General features: G+C 41.3%; 1 long non-coding RNA gene across 1 annotated transcript; it reads right to left on the reverse strand.

Moving 5' to 3' along the window:
• Window positions 1–1,074: 1,074 nt before the first annotated feature.
• Window positions 1,075–10,120, reverse strand: LOC116574765. The gene is made up of 3 exons (XR_004279477.1): window positions 10,109–10,120; window positions 5,581–5,583; window positions 1,075–1,167 (listed from the first exon to the last, which is right to left on the reverse strand). It is a non-coding gene; the product is annotated as an uncharacterized LOC116574765 (long non-coding RNA).
• Between the last annotated feature and the right edge of the window lie 4,294 nt (window positions 10,121–14,414).

Genomic DNA, 14,414 nt, shown 5'->3' on the forward strand with positions numbered 1-14,414 from the left:
AATTGTGATGCCTCCACCTTTGTTTTCAACATTCCTCAGGCTATTCAGGGTCTTTTCTGGTTCCATATAAATTTTAGGATTATTTGTTCCATTTCTTTGAAATAAAGGTGATGGTATTTTGATAAGGATTGCATTAAATGTGTAGATTGCTCTAGGTAGCATAGACATTTTCACAGTATTTGTTCTTCCAATCCATGAGCATGGAACGTTTTTTCCATTTCTTTGCCTTCCTTAATTTCTTTCATGAGTAGTCTATAGTGTTCTGGGTACAAATTTTTTGCCTCTTTGGTTATATTTATTCTTAGGTATCTTATGATTTTGGGTGCAGTTGTAAATGGGATTGACTCTTTAATTTCTCTTTCTTCTGTCTTGTTTTTGCTGTATAGAAATGAACCAATTTCTGTGCATTAGTTTTATATCCTGCCACTTTACTGAATTTTTATATGCGTTCTAGCAGTTTTGGTGTGGAGTCTTTTTGGTTTTCCACATAAAGTATCATATCATCTGCAAAGAGTGAGAGTTTGACTTCTTTGCCAGTTCGGATGGCTTTTGTTTCTTTTTGTTGTCTGATTGCTGAGGCTAGGACTTCTAGTACTATGTTGAATAGCAGTGGTGATAGTGGACATCCCTGCCATGTTCCTGACCTTAGGGGAAAAGCTCTCAGTTTTTCCCCATTGAGCATGATATTCGTTGTGTGTTTTCATAGATGGCTTTTATGATATTGAGGTATGTACCCTCTAGGCCTACCCTGTGAAGAGTTTTAATCAAGAAAGGATGCTATTTAAAATCTAATTAGTTTGATATAAGGATTGCTACCCCAGCTTTCTTTTGATGTACATTAGCATGGTAAATGGTTTTCCACCCCCTCACTTTGGGTCCAAAATGAGTCTCTTACAGACAGCATATCGATGGGTCTTGTTTTTTTATCCAATCTGATACCCTGTGTCTTTTGATTGGGGGCATTTAGCCCATTTACATTCAGGGTAACTATTGAATATGAATTTAGTGCCATTGTATTGCCTGTAAGGTGACTCTTACTGTATATTGTCTCGTTCCTTTCTGATCTATGTTACTTTTAGACTCTCTCTTTGCTTAGAGGACCCCTTTTAATATTTCTTGTAGGGCTGGTTTGGTGATCACAAATTCTTAGTTTTTGTTGGTCCTGGACTAGCACAGATTCTTGAAAAAGGAAAGTATTTCTGTGTTATTTCCATGCTTATTGAATGAATGATACTTCAGTTAGTAAGTGTTGGGTTTAGATTTTTATAGAAAAAGTATATTTCTTGTTCAGAGATTTCAAGATGATAGAGGCTTGAGAACCTTTGAAGAAGAAAATGTAAATGTAGCCTATGGAAGAGTCTGAAAGTTTTCTCCAATATACCTTCCTCCTTTTTTCTTAGTAATAACAATGCAGTTTCTAATATACATCTGGGCACAGTGTTACCTGGAATAAAGATCATATTTCTCACAGCCCACTCACCAAGATGGGCCTTGTAAATTAATTGATGGCCAAGAAGTGGAAGGAGAGATTTCACATGAGACTCTTGGCAAGTGTCCATAAAGGAAAAGGATGACCACTGCTTTGTCCCTTCTCTCCTAATGACCAGAATGTAAACCCAGGGATGGTTCAGGCAGCCAACCTGGACCAAGCTGGAATTCTAAGGAAAGGGAACATCAAAGCACAAGTGGCTTGGGCTCTCACAGCTTATGAGAATTGAGGTACTAGCCCTAATCCACATTTTAGCTGTTAATGACTAGACCCTTATGTCATTAAGTCCCTATTAATTTGGGGTTTATATCATTTAAGTCATACCTAATCCTTACCAATAATGGTATAAGTAGCCCTAAAATGGTTATCTATTCTGTATACTTGTCATGAATGCTATGACTCAAAGTTGAGGTCTTTTTTTTTTTTTTTGACTATAGATGTCCAATTGATCTAGAACCATTTTTTGGAAAGTCTGTCCTTCTTCCATTGAATTTCTTTTTTTTTTTTTTAAGATTTTATTTATTTATTTGGCAGACAGAGATCACAAGTAGGCAGAGAGGCAGGCAGAGAGATAGGGAAGCAGGCTCCCCACTGAGCAGAGAGCCCAATGCGGGGCTCCATCCCAGAACGCTGAAATCGTAACCTGAGCGGAAGGCAAAGGCTAAACCCACTGAGCCACCCAGGCGCCCCCTTCCATTGAATTTCTTTAGCAGTTTTGCCAAAAATCAGTTGGGCATTATTAGCGCTGGTCTATATAGTTCATTCTTTTTATTACTGAATAGTATCCCGTGTATGGACATACTAAAGGTCTTTATCCATTCACTGGATATTGGACATTCAGCTATTTTTTTTTGTTTGTTGTTGCTTTTGTTTTTGGCTATTATGAATAAAGCTGCTGTGAACACATACCAGTTTTTACATGGACATATGCTTTTTTTTTCTTTTGGATAAATATCTAAGAATGGGTTTGAGGGATTGTGGTAAGTATATGTTTGATCTTATAAGAAACTACCATACTGGGGCGCCTGGGTAGCTCAGTGGGTTAAAGCCTTTGCCTTCAGCTCAGATCATGAGGATTGAGCCCCGCACTGGGCTCTCTGCTCAGCAGGGAGCCTGCTTCCCTTTCTCTCTCTCTGCCTGCCTCTCTGCCTACTTGTGATCTCTGTCTGTCAAATGAATAAATAAAATCTTAAAAAAGAAGAAAAGAAAAGAAACTGCCATACTGTTTTCCAAAGTGGCTGTACTATTTTATATCCCCACAAGCAATATATAAGAGCTCCAATTGTTCTACATCCTGTCAGCACTTAATACTATCAGTCTCTGATAATGGCCACTGTACTGGGTGTGTAGTGCTATCTCCTTGTGGTTTTAAAATGCATTTCCCTAATGACAAATGATGTTGGGCATTTTTTCAAGTATTTACTTGCCATTTGCGTGACTTCTTATTTTTCCTCATTTTTAATTTTTTTTTTTTGTTGTTCTTATTGGTTATGTGTCTAAAAAACACCAAGTAAGTGTTTTGAGGAAGTGTACCTTCAAAGGAATCTTGAAGTACTTCTTCCCAGGTTCTAAAGATCTTAGGTCTTACAAAAAACAAAATGTTGCCCCTCATTAAAAGAAGAGAGAGAGAGAGAGAGAAGTATTGTAATTTATCTGGTATATATATTTGGATTTCCATGTACAGTACTAAGTTGTTTAAAGAAGGGTATATAATCGAGTAACTGAAAAACATATAGTGCTTACTGCTCATTCGTTGATGACTTAAAATAAACATGATATTTTGGTGGTCAAACTGCTAACTACATGTTGAAGGAATTAACTTATTTAAGCCAGTGTTTTAGGATTTTAGTGAATAACTCTTCTTAGTAATTTTTCCAACCCCTCCCAAAGATAATCATTCCTTCTTCTAACTTTGAAAAGCTTCTCTATTTTGCAAAAAATGTGCCTTGATGCATGCCTCTTCTAGAAACGGCAGTAAGTGCCACAAATCCAGAAAGTAAGGCACTTGAGAGGGAGGGAGGACAGTGGGCTCTCCCATCTTGCTTTTCATTTCAATCCAATAGATTAAAACTGGCAGTAGACTTGAGACCAGGGTCCACCAGGCACTACAAGATCTATGATGCCAATACAAGTTAATCACACTGTAAAATGTGTTATACCGACTACAGCAGAAGGCAATTCCTCTACTTTCACTGCTATCAATCAACCATTACAGCATATTTCACTAAAATAAAGGAGAATTCTGTAGGCATCAAGCCCTTTGGTAGCGAAATGTGCCACCTCAAAGATAGTAAGCTTCCCACCATTGGCAATATTCCCACAAATGTTGTGTGACATCTGACAGGAATGCTGTGGAAGTCTGCAATTAGTTACATTGTTTAAAATATCATAATTTTGGGGTCCCTGGGTGGTTCAGTGGGTTAAAGCCTCTGCCTTCGGCTCAGGTCATGATCTCAGGGTCCTGGGATCAATGCTTGCATCAGGCTCTCCACTCAGCGGGGAGCCTGCTTCCCCGTCTCTCTCTGCCTCCCTCTCTGCCTACTTGTGATCTCTCTCTGTCTGTAAAATAAATAAAAATCTTTTAAAAATTTCATAATTTTATTTATAGATTGATTTGATTGGATCACAATTCTTAGAGGCAATTGGCATAGTAGGGAGATTGGGATGTAGAGGACCTTGCCCCCTCTCTGAACTTCTGATCCTTGGTTTCTTCATCTATAAAATGGAGATAATCATATCAGAATAACATGAAAATTAGTATTTTGTAAGCAAAATATCTGCTAATATGCTTGGCTCACAGTAGAGGGTCAATCAGTAATAACTATTATTTTCATATTTCAGTCTTCCTAGTCTATAGCTTAACTACTTAAACATTAGAAGTCATCATTAGGTGATTAGGTTTTTATTTTAATGTTGCATTTTTTATAGGTCATTTTTATTAATTGGCCACTTACCATGTGGCAAGCTATGTGCCAAGTGCTTTATAACTAATATGAAATAAGTTTCTTTATTCTCATTTCACAGAAAACAGAGACACACAAAATTAAAATAACTCCCTCAAGATTCTTCAGTTAGGAAGAGGCAGAGCAGGAATCCAAACAAAGCCAGATTCTGACACTGGTTTTTTAAGCACTAGGATTTTAGGCAGTACTGTCTCCTGCCTCCCATCTTTATTTGTACTTCTAAGCTTGAGCTATCCTAGAACTCACCTTGCCTTAAACCTGCCCTCAACTATGTTTGCAGATATCAACATATATATTATCCTATACATTTTTTTGAAACTCTTATGTATAATCTTGAACAGTATGTGATCTGGTAAGCATACCTAGGTTTTCTCCCCTTTAGGCCTAATATCTAGAAGCTGATTTCTTCCAATTGATATTCCATTCAATTAAAAAATATAAAAAAATTCCTAAGGTTTAGTGTAAAGGATGAATATTGCTATCTACCAATATTAGTTTTTAATTAGCATATTGAAAAGCAACAAACGAGTTTGAGTATTATCTTATAACTTTTGCTTATCTCTTTTCTTTTTCACCTTTGCACTTCTTAAAATCTTAATTTTGAACTACAATTTTTTTTCAAAATTATTTTATTTTATTTCAAAATTAAAATCCCCTGCAACACAACCTCTTGATTGTTCCCCTTTTCCATTTTAGTCTGGCTCCTACCTGGACAAAAGCTCAAAGAAATAGATGGTTCTTATTCCGTGACCTGGAGGTCAAAGTTCCAAACCTGTAGTAGAGGGAGGAAATTACAGGAACAAGGGGTCTCTGCTTCTAATATGTGTGTGTGGTTGTGTGTAGCTCAATTCTAGTTTTTAAGTATGTTTTTATGACTTTACATATTGGTGGAGTACACAGATTTGGTATAGAATAGATGGCATTGTAAACAGTTCTATTTATATAGAATAACTTTAAATGAGATCTGCTTGAGGCAGGGTCCTGCTAATTAGATTGTGAACTATTAGAGTCAAGGACAGTTTTCTTTTTTGTGTCACCTACAGCAGGTGAAGAAAGTTGAATTCTCATTCAAATCATAGAACCTAGACTTTAGAATTCACAAGGCCCAATCGCTCACTGAATAAATACAGCCTTTTGAATAGCCGAGTTTTTGGAGTTTCCCATCTTAGACAGCCACTAATTTGATTGCTGCTGAATATTTCTGCTATTTTTTTTATGTGAAAGAAAGAAAAGAAAAAAGAAAAAAATTCTGACATGGAACCCAAGCCTAGTGATTTGTACCCATTTTTCATTGTTTTCACATGATGATTATTCAAGTTTTGAACACATCAGTTGTGTTTTCCTTGACACCCCTCCTCTCAAGGAAAAAGTCAGCAGTATTTTCCACCATTCCCAGCTGGAAATATGAGAATCACTGGGACGGGTCCAGGATCTTGGGAGACTTTTTCAAATGACACCACAACCTGCTATGGGCTCTGACAAACCCTCAGGGTTGAGGGAAGAGAGATTCTCCAGGAAGTAGAGGCTGAGAAAGAGACATACCTACAAAAGGTTCACTGAGAGGAAAAGACCTATCAAGGAGTAGGGGAGGAAGCAGAGCTGGGCAGGCAGTGCAGTCAGAAGGCCATCAGATTTGACCAAGTTGGCTAGCCCCATGAGGAGCCCCGTCAAAGCAATAGCTTGCTAGAGGAATCTTTTGCTGAGGGGAAATGGCTAGGTGTTTGCATCACCATCTTGTTCAGTTACTGGCTTGGGAGCCTCCCAAGAAAAGTGTACTTTGACCTGAGAAGCTGAGGCAGAGCCTGAAACAGCCGACTGCTGGAGGCTATTGGACAGTCACACTCCCCACAGCTGGACAGCAAATCATTTCCTGCACCGGTCTCTGAGCAAGGCATGTCTGTCTGCTCTGAGAGGGGAAGAATGGAACAATCTGACAGAGAAGTCCTGAGAAGTCTTGACGATTGGTCAGATATACAGGCAAGAGTTTGCAGATAACCCTGAAGGCTAGGACATCCCTACCATCAAGAGACACAGTTTGCTTGGGAAATAACCTCTTCCCAGCGTAAGCACACCTGCCTTTTACTCAAAGTAGCGTAATCATTTTCTGCACAAGTTGTCATGGCTTGTGCCTTCTATGTTGAGTGACTAACCGTGCTCTTCCACTGCAGCTGATGGGGCTGGCCAGGGGATAGGTCCACAGCCCAAGCCAGCCATATGTAGACTAATGGCAGCTTGATGTGAAACTGTCCATTTTAAATGGGGACACCAATTCAACACTGTCATTTTGGAAGGCTCAAACATTTAAGTGCGCAAGGAGAAGTTGAAGGAGGTGCTCAGGCTGTATCCTGAAGGACATGAAGCTATTTCCCTCCTTCTCTCCTGCCGCACTGAGCTGCCCAGAGAGCAGAGGGACTTAGAAGCTCCGAAGAAGCAACAAGTCCTTTGCCACCCAATATCCTTGTATCATTGCAGGTGATCTGGGCATGTTGCTTCTTTAAAGAGTCGGTTTTTGAATTTCAAAATGACAGTGCTGATAGTTATTTCTTCTTTGTAAAAGCAGGTGAAAAGGTTGCTTGGCCCTGAGGCTCTCAGTACTACCCCTTAGTTCTCGGTTTGGGCAAATTCGGATGCCTTGAGCATACCCAGCTTGCCTCGTCACCTCCCGTGGTTGTGTTGGACACAGCAGGAGCTGTCACTTCTCTAAATTTTGAATGTCAGGCTGGCCTGTCTTCTGCATACTTATGGCACTCCAGAAAAACTATTCTACCCAAAAGTTGCCTAAAGTGATTATTTTCTGCGAAAATTGCTTTCCGCATTATTTTGCTCCCTGGCACTGAGTTCCAAAAAGATGCAATGACTTGTGCAATAAACTTCTGCTTTTGCTTTGCCATAAAGCAGTCCTAAATCTGTTTGTCACTCATTCATTTATATGTTTATTCACTTTTGCGCACCCCCACCCTGACCATTCCATGTACCCTGCCCACCAGAGCTCAAATGCATTGAGCAGGCAGATACATTTTAGGATCTTTGTAATTCTACCCTGTCCTTTGTATTTTCAATCGTGCCACTCAAGAAGCCAGATGTGATGTTTGCGCGAAGCTTGGGTCTGATAAGGATGGGCCAGGATAGAATAAGGGATTACAGTTCCACACCCACTTCTAATGTGTGTGGAGCTTTCTCCCTCACACCACCAAGCAATTCTCAGCCACCAGCCGGGTGTCCTACAATTCAACTGAATTCTGACACTGCGTACCTGAGGATAGCATCAGCTTCCACATGCCAAGGGCTCCCTATTACAAGACTGCCCCACCCGCCAACTTCAGGCTCCAGCCACAAGTCCAGGTTATCACCTGTGCTTCTGACCAAATGGGTTGTAGATCAGAGGTTCCACGACACCCTTCTTAGGTTTCAATTAACTTGCAGGAATGGCTCACAGAAGTCAGAGAAACCTTTACTTACTAGATCACCAGTTTATTATAAAAGGAGGATAACTCAGGAACAGCCAGAAGTTAGAAATGCGTAGAGCAGGGTATGGGGAAGGGACCAGGGGCTTCCACACCCTCTGGGAGCATGCCACTCCCCCCAAACCTCCGCGTGTTCATGTACTCTCTGAATCCTGTCCTTTTAGATTTTTCCAGAATGGACATAGGCGCGATTGATTAAATCATTGGCCACTCCAGCCCTTCTTCCCTTCGATGGGAAGGGAAGTTCCAGCTGGGACTGAGAGTTCCGATCCCTAGATTGGTTCCCCTGGCAACCAGCCCCCATCCTTAGGTGTGGTCCAAAAGTCACTTTATTAACATAACAAAAGACACGTGTGTCACTCACATCTTTTTGGAAATCCCAAGGGTTTTAGGAGCTCTACAGTGGAAACCTGGGACAAAGACCAAATATATATTTCATATTATAAATCACAATACTCCAGGAATAATTACTTGCGTCATACAAGGATTTTTGTTCCTTATTTTGAAAAATAAAAATATTCACCACAGGATCATCTTAGAATGTCTCCATGATGCATTTAAACTCCTTGATTTACAAAATTTGAATTTGCACTTCACTTTTCTCAGAAAGCAGCTATCAAGTTAAGTGGATATAATACGCTTCAAATAATTGCTCTTCATAATCGTAGATGACTAATAGTGGTAGTTTTGCTATCTTTTTTTTTTTTGCTTTTATAAGGCTGAAAATACTTGAAAAACTGAAGAAACACTGATACATGACTTAAAAGAGGCCAAAAGTCCATCAAAATGAGGAACGAGGATCTAAAACAATCTTGTCATTTTGTTATGCAAACAATAAACACAAGCCAGTTTTACACCAAGGATCCATGAGACGTGGCAGAAACACGTCTGATGTACCCCCCTCCTACACAGTAGTGTGGAGATGGTGGGGCAGGAGTGATTGGCCCCCTTTGGTGAAAGGAAGAACCAAATGAACCATGTTTTTCTTTTACATTTCAGTTGTTTTAAGCAGCTACTGTTTTTACAGGATTCAAAACTCAAAAGGCATCCTAGTCAGTGAAAAGCCTCCCTCCTGCCCTAGCCCAGGGGACTACTTTCGAGACCTCCTTGGATCTGACAGGCATCTCCTTGCCCACCACTCACTACCTCCATTACAAATATTTACTAAGAACTCTCTAGTGTTAGGCACTACTCGTAGGGGCAAGGAGACAGCAGAGAAGAAAACAAAAACCCTGATCACCTGGTACTGACATTTTAGGGGTGCAGAGGGCAGACAACAAGGAGAAATGAAATTGACAGTATATCCACTAGTGAGAGACGCCTTCCCAGAAAAGGAATGCCAGATTGGAGAAGGTGCCATTTTCAAAGGTTGGTCTTGGAAGGCCTTTCCGATAGGGACATATTTAAACAGATACCCGAACGAAGTAAGCAAGCGAGACGCATAGCTCTTTGGAAAAAGTCTACTGGCCAGAGGGAACAGGAAACGCAAAGACATATTCTAGGAGACTTGTTTTTTGGACTGCTCTACTGTAAGACTAACTTCTGTTCCTGTTCCAAAGGGAGGCTCATAGGAGAAATCACCTTCTCAATATTTTATTTAAATCCTAAGGTTGAAGTTGAATTGGTCATGGTGGTGCCTTTTTTTCAAACCTAGCAATAGTATGTATTAATTGGGCCATCTTAAAAACAAAAGGATGTACTGATTTATGAGAGCGAGAGTGAGTGCAAGAGTACAATTGCGGGGAGGGGCAGAGGGAGACAATCTCAAGGACCGGGGACTCCCTGCTGCCTGTGGAGGCCAGACTGTGGGGCTCAGTCTCACAACCCTGATATCATGACCTGAGCCAAAATCAAGAGTCTGTCGCTGAACCAAGTGAGCCACCCAGGCAGCCCTGTGCCATTTATTTTTAAGAAAGGGTTGTGGTGTTGTTTTGTTTTTTTAAGCAAACTCTACACCAAATGTGGGACTTAAACTCAGGACCCAGAGATCAAGAGTCATACTCTACTGACTGAGCCAGCCAGGCTCCCCAAGAACGGATTGTTTTTATACAGGTATACTTTGCTTAACTAAGCACTTTTTTTGGTGGTGGGGAGAAATAAGGTATGCGTTGATTCGACTTTTGTAAATCAAATATTTTCAAAACATTATATAATTTGGTACCATCTCCGAATCCAGCAAATATTGTGCCTACTTCTAATCTCTCTTCAATGATAACTTTAGAGCAGTGCTTCTTAAATGGGGGAAATTTTGTACCCCAGGGCACATTTGGTAATGTCTGGAAGCATTTTTAGTTGTGACTATTGCATTGGAGGGGGAGTTGCTGCTGGCATCTAGTGGGTGAAGAGCAGGGATTCTGCCAATCAATCATCTTATAGCCATGAACAGGACTGCTCCTCAAAAATTATCTGGTTCCAAATAACAACAGTGCCAAGGCTGACAAACTCTGCTTGAGGATAACAAGTTTAGGCTAAAATTTTCAGGAAAGAAGAGAGCTTTACCTTATGAGGCCAAAATTTCATCTAGTGCCCAAGTAGTCCAAGCAGGAAAAGGAAGACTCAGAGGCCAAGCCTGACCTCAAGAACTCCCCCTTTTTTTCAGAAATCAAACACAAATTTACAAAGCCATTCAATCCCAGAAAGTCAACCCCCAGGAAGGTTAGCCCTGCAGGCCCAGAGGACCCACTGGCTTTCTTGCTTTCTAGCACCTTCTTTCTTTCTCTTCCCTTGTGTGCTTTTTTTAATTCCCTTCTTCTGCCACAGGCAAGAGGAGTTTTCTCCACTATATTACAAATATGTTTTGCATGCATGCAGAAAAGAACAAGAATGTTTTAAATAGATGGCTATAGCAGCTTGTAAAATTGTGGGTTAAAGTTTTTCTGCTAAAAGCTTTTTTAGCAGAAGTAATGGAGGGTGGAAAAGGTGTGAGTGTGAGGGGAGGAGCCCGATAAGGATGTTGTCACCCAGGTAACCATATTCTGAGTGGAAGAAAACCATCCTAGCTGCTCAGGAGCAGGAGAAAAAAGAGATGAGCGTGATCTCTCTCTTCTCAGTTTCTTACTAGGTTTGGGAAAGCTTGGGAATATTAATATTTATGTTGCCTTCAGTGTCACTTTGTATAGGAATAAAGAGCGGGGTAGGGAGGGAAATTGGTTTAGATTTTATTGAAACTACATATGTCCTCTTAGCAATGTGGTGTCCCCATTCCTCAATGATATGGACGCCACAAGGATAGGAGCTCTGTTTTTTGCTCTTGTGATCGTAATTACTATAAGAATAGCTACCTTTTCTATTATTGTGGGCTTAAAGGCAGAAGCTGGGTTAAAAGCTACATTCATTATCTCATGTAATCCTTAGGCTACCTCTACAAGGTCTATATTATTCTATGCTGAGGAAGCAGGGCTCAGAGAGGAAAAGTAACACGCTCAAGGTCATGTAGCAGAGACAGGAAAGAAACCAGGACTACCCGCAGCTGAGTTCTTAGGCTCCTTCCCTGTGCCTATGGCTGCCATGACCTAGGTTGCCTTTTGTGTTCTAAGGAAGCCCTGAGAATGCTCCCATTCCTCTCTTTCTGAATGAAAATGTAGGCATTTCTAACACAACTCTAACACAATGTAGGCATTTCTAACACACACTTTCATAAGCTTTAAGGGTAGAAAAGGTCACATTTCCCCCTCCTGTACCGATCTTAACCTGGCACCAGATGACTGTGCCCCTTCTGAACTCTTTGATAATCTACTTACATCGCTCCAAAAGCATCAAATTTGTCTTTGAATCTGATTTTTTGAAAATATTTTATTTATTTGAGAGCATGAGAGTGGGGGTTGGGGGGTGGGGTGGGGAGAGCATGAGCAGTGTGGGGAGGGGCAGAAGGAGAGGGAGAAGCAGATTCCCTGCTGAGTAGGGAGCCCATGTGGGGGGCTCTTTTGAATCTCGTTTCTACACACACACACACACACACACACACACACACACACACGATGACTCTTAGTTTCAGGTGGATTCCTATAATTCTATAGACCTGCATCCACATTTCTAATTCTACCTGCATTTCATTTGTTTCAGCATCTATGTTTGGGACCTTCAGATGCCAGGCAGTGCTCAGGTGCTAAGGATTCAGCCCTGAATCAAGAGGCAAAAATCCCTCTGTCATGGACCTCCCTTCTAGTTGTGGGAAAACTGACGGTACAATGGGAAACTATAGGACATGTCAGAGGATGACAAGTGATATGGAGAAAAATAATGTAGGGGAAAGGGTATAGGATGGGAGAAGGGGTATCATTGTTGGGCCTTTTTGCTTACTCACTTTCTCAAGGACAGATACTAAACCAGTTAGTGTCTGGGACTCCTCACCTCTCATACTGCCCGGCCCTCCTGAGGCTCCAGAAATACTTGTCGATTACACCCAAGAGGCTAGTTTCACGGAGCTCATTTGGTATGGAAATAGTTTGCCTTCCACAGCTTTCAGTGAAAGACATATTGGTTGCACTACTGAAAGCCCTTCCAAGAAGGAAGTGACTACTTATTTTGGGGATAGGTTCTCCACTTTCTATAGTTTTATCAGGACTCAGTGTATGCGGGCAGTTTTGAATGGAGTTTCAGCGTAAGCCCACAGAGAACAAAAAATAGACTTGGTCAGCAATGATGAAGCTTATTCCTTCTATGGAAAAGATGAGACATGAGGAATTGAAAGGCAAGAAATAATGCTGGTGTTGAGAAAGGAGACAAGAAAAAGCAATGTACAGAAACAAGAAAGAAACAACAGAGAAAAAGGAAGAAGAGAATAAACTGGTAGAAAAAACCAGAGCCCTAATAGGAGCAGCCTCCAGACCCTAATTCTAGTGCATCTCAGAGAACAGGAGAGAGGACCTTGGTGCAGAGAGAGGGGACCTGAAAAGACTAGTAAGAGCTTATATCTCCTCCCACCTAATATAACTATCCTAAGTGATCTTCACGGTCCTCGACATCAGAAGAACAAACTTGGGAGAGGAGCACCAACTAGACAAGACTCTATGTGACGGGTGGATCAGGAAGTGCCGTGACCGTGGGCGGGGTGGGCTCTCCACAGGGTTGGCCCGAGTCCTTGCTCCTGAAGGTCAGCAGGGCAAAATGCAAATAGGCAAATGAGAAGTTTTACTAGATCTATACAGAAAGCTTTGCTCATGCCACGTAATAATGCTCCTCAAAAACAGTCAAAAAAGCAAGGGTGAAGTCTCTTTTTAAAGGCCGCATTTGATCGTGATCATTTGAATGTCTTTAGCATCTGTCCTACACGGTTGAGGATTCTTGTCTGCCTGTATATGGTGGCACCCACCACACCTGCTTTTTGACCACTGGGGAGGAGGAACAGCAAAGAGATGGCAAATGACAGTAACTCAGGTAGGTGGCAGTTGGCAGCCTGGTGGAGGGACCCGAGAATGAGTAGAGGTGGGGGCTGGTAGGTTCTCCACATGGCCCACCACGACAAGGCAAGGGCTCCTCTTTATGGCGGTACCTATGTCCTCTTCTTCTTTTTTTTAAGATTTAATTTATTTGTCAAAGAGAGAGATGGAGAGAGAGTGAGCACAGGCAGACAGAATGGCAGGCAGAGGCAGAGGGAGAAGTAGGCTCCCTGCCGAGCAAGGAGCCCATGTGGGACTCGATCCCAGGACGCTGGGATCATGACCTGAGCCGAAGGCAGCTGCTTAACCAACTGAGCCACCCAGGCGTCCCCCCTACATCCTCTTCTTAAGACCTCACACCACACTGAGACTGTCAAAGAAGCTCCTCATGTCCTCTAGAACCTTCACCATCTCACAAGAATGGTCTTGTGAAGTAGCATGGTCTACTACAAATTTATTTCAGGAAAACCAGGTATCTTCTTTCCTTTCATTCTCATGAAAGCTCTAGGAGTAAATGGAGGCACGAAGTGGCTCTGGGTCTCACTGCTAGTAATGGCTGGGGTCAGAATTTGAACCCAGCCCTGACTTGTTGGAATGCTTCTCACTACCTCTGGTTTCTCTGTGGCATTCATGTGAGGGCAGCTGCCAGGCACTGAGAGGGTGAAGAGCTGAGGATATAAAAGGGAGCCATGTATGGTCATTTGCCCTGTTTATTTTTCCTGAAAACCTCCTCCTCCTCTTCCTCCTCAAAAAAAAAAAAAAAAAAAAAAATTGTGTTGGCATGTTTAAAAGAGATAAAATACAATTGAACATGAGCTATTCATAAGGCTTTCCAGCTGTATCTTCAACAAAATAAAAAAGTTTAAATGTGATTATGAGATCCTCACAGTGAATAATTCCCTGCAACCACCCGTCTAACTTTTCGTGTACTTTTCGATCTAGAACTCCCACGACTGCCTTCTTCTTATTTTTTTTTTCAGTGCATCATTGCCAGAAGCATCTAATCATTAGTCTCAAGAAATCAAATATTTGATGCTATCCTATAAAAAAAAAAAATGTTTCTGGCTTCGTCACTGATCCAGGGGCTGGAGGAAGGGTAATGATTAGACCAATTTATATT

Source organism: Mustela erminea, chromosome 16, assembly GCF_009829155.1.
Source record: "Mustela erminea isolate mMusErm1 chromosome 16, mMusErm1.Pri, whole genome shotgun sequence".
Taxonomy (NCBI): domain Eukaryota; kingdom Metazoa; phylum Chordata; class Mammalia; order Carnivora; family Mustelidae; genus Mustela; species Mustela erminea.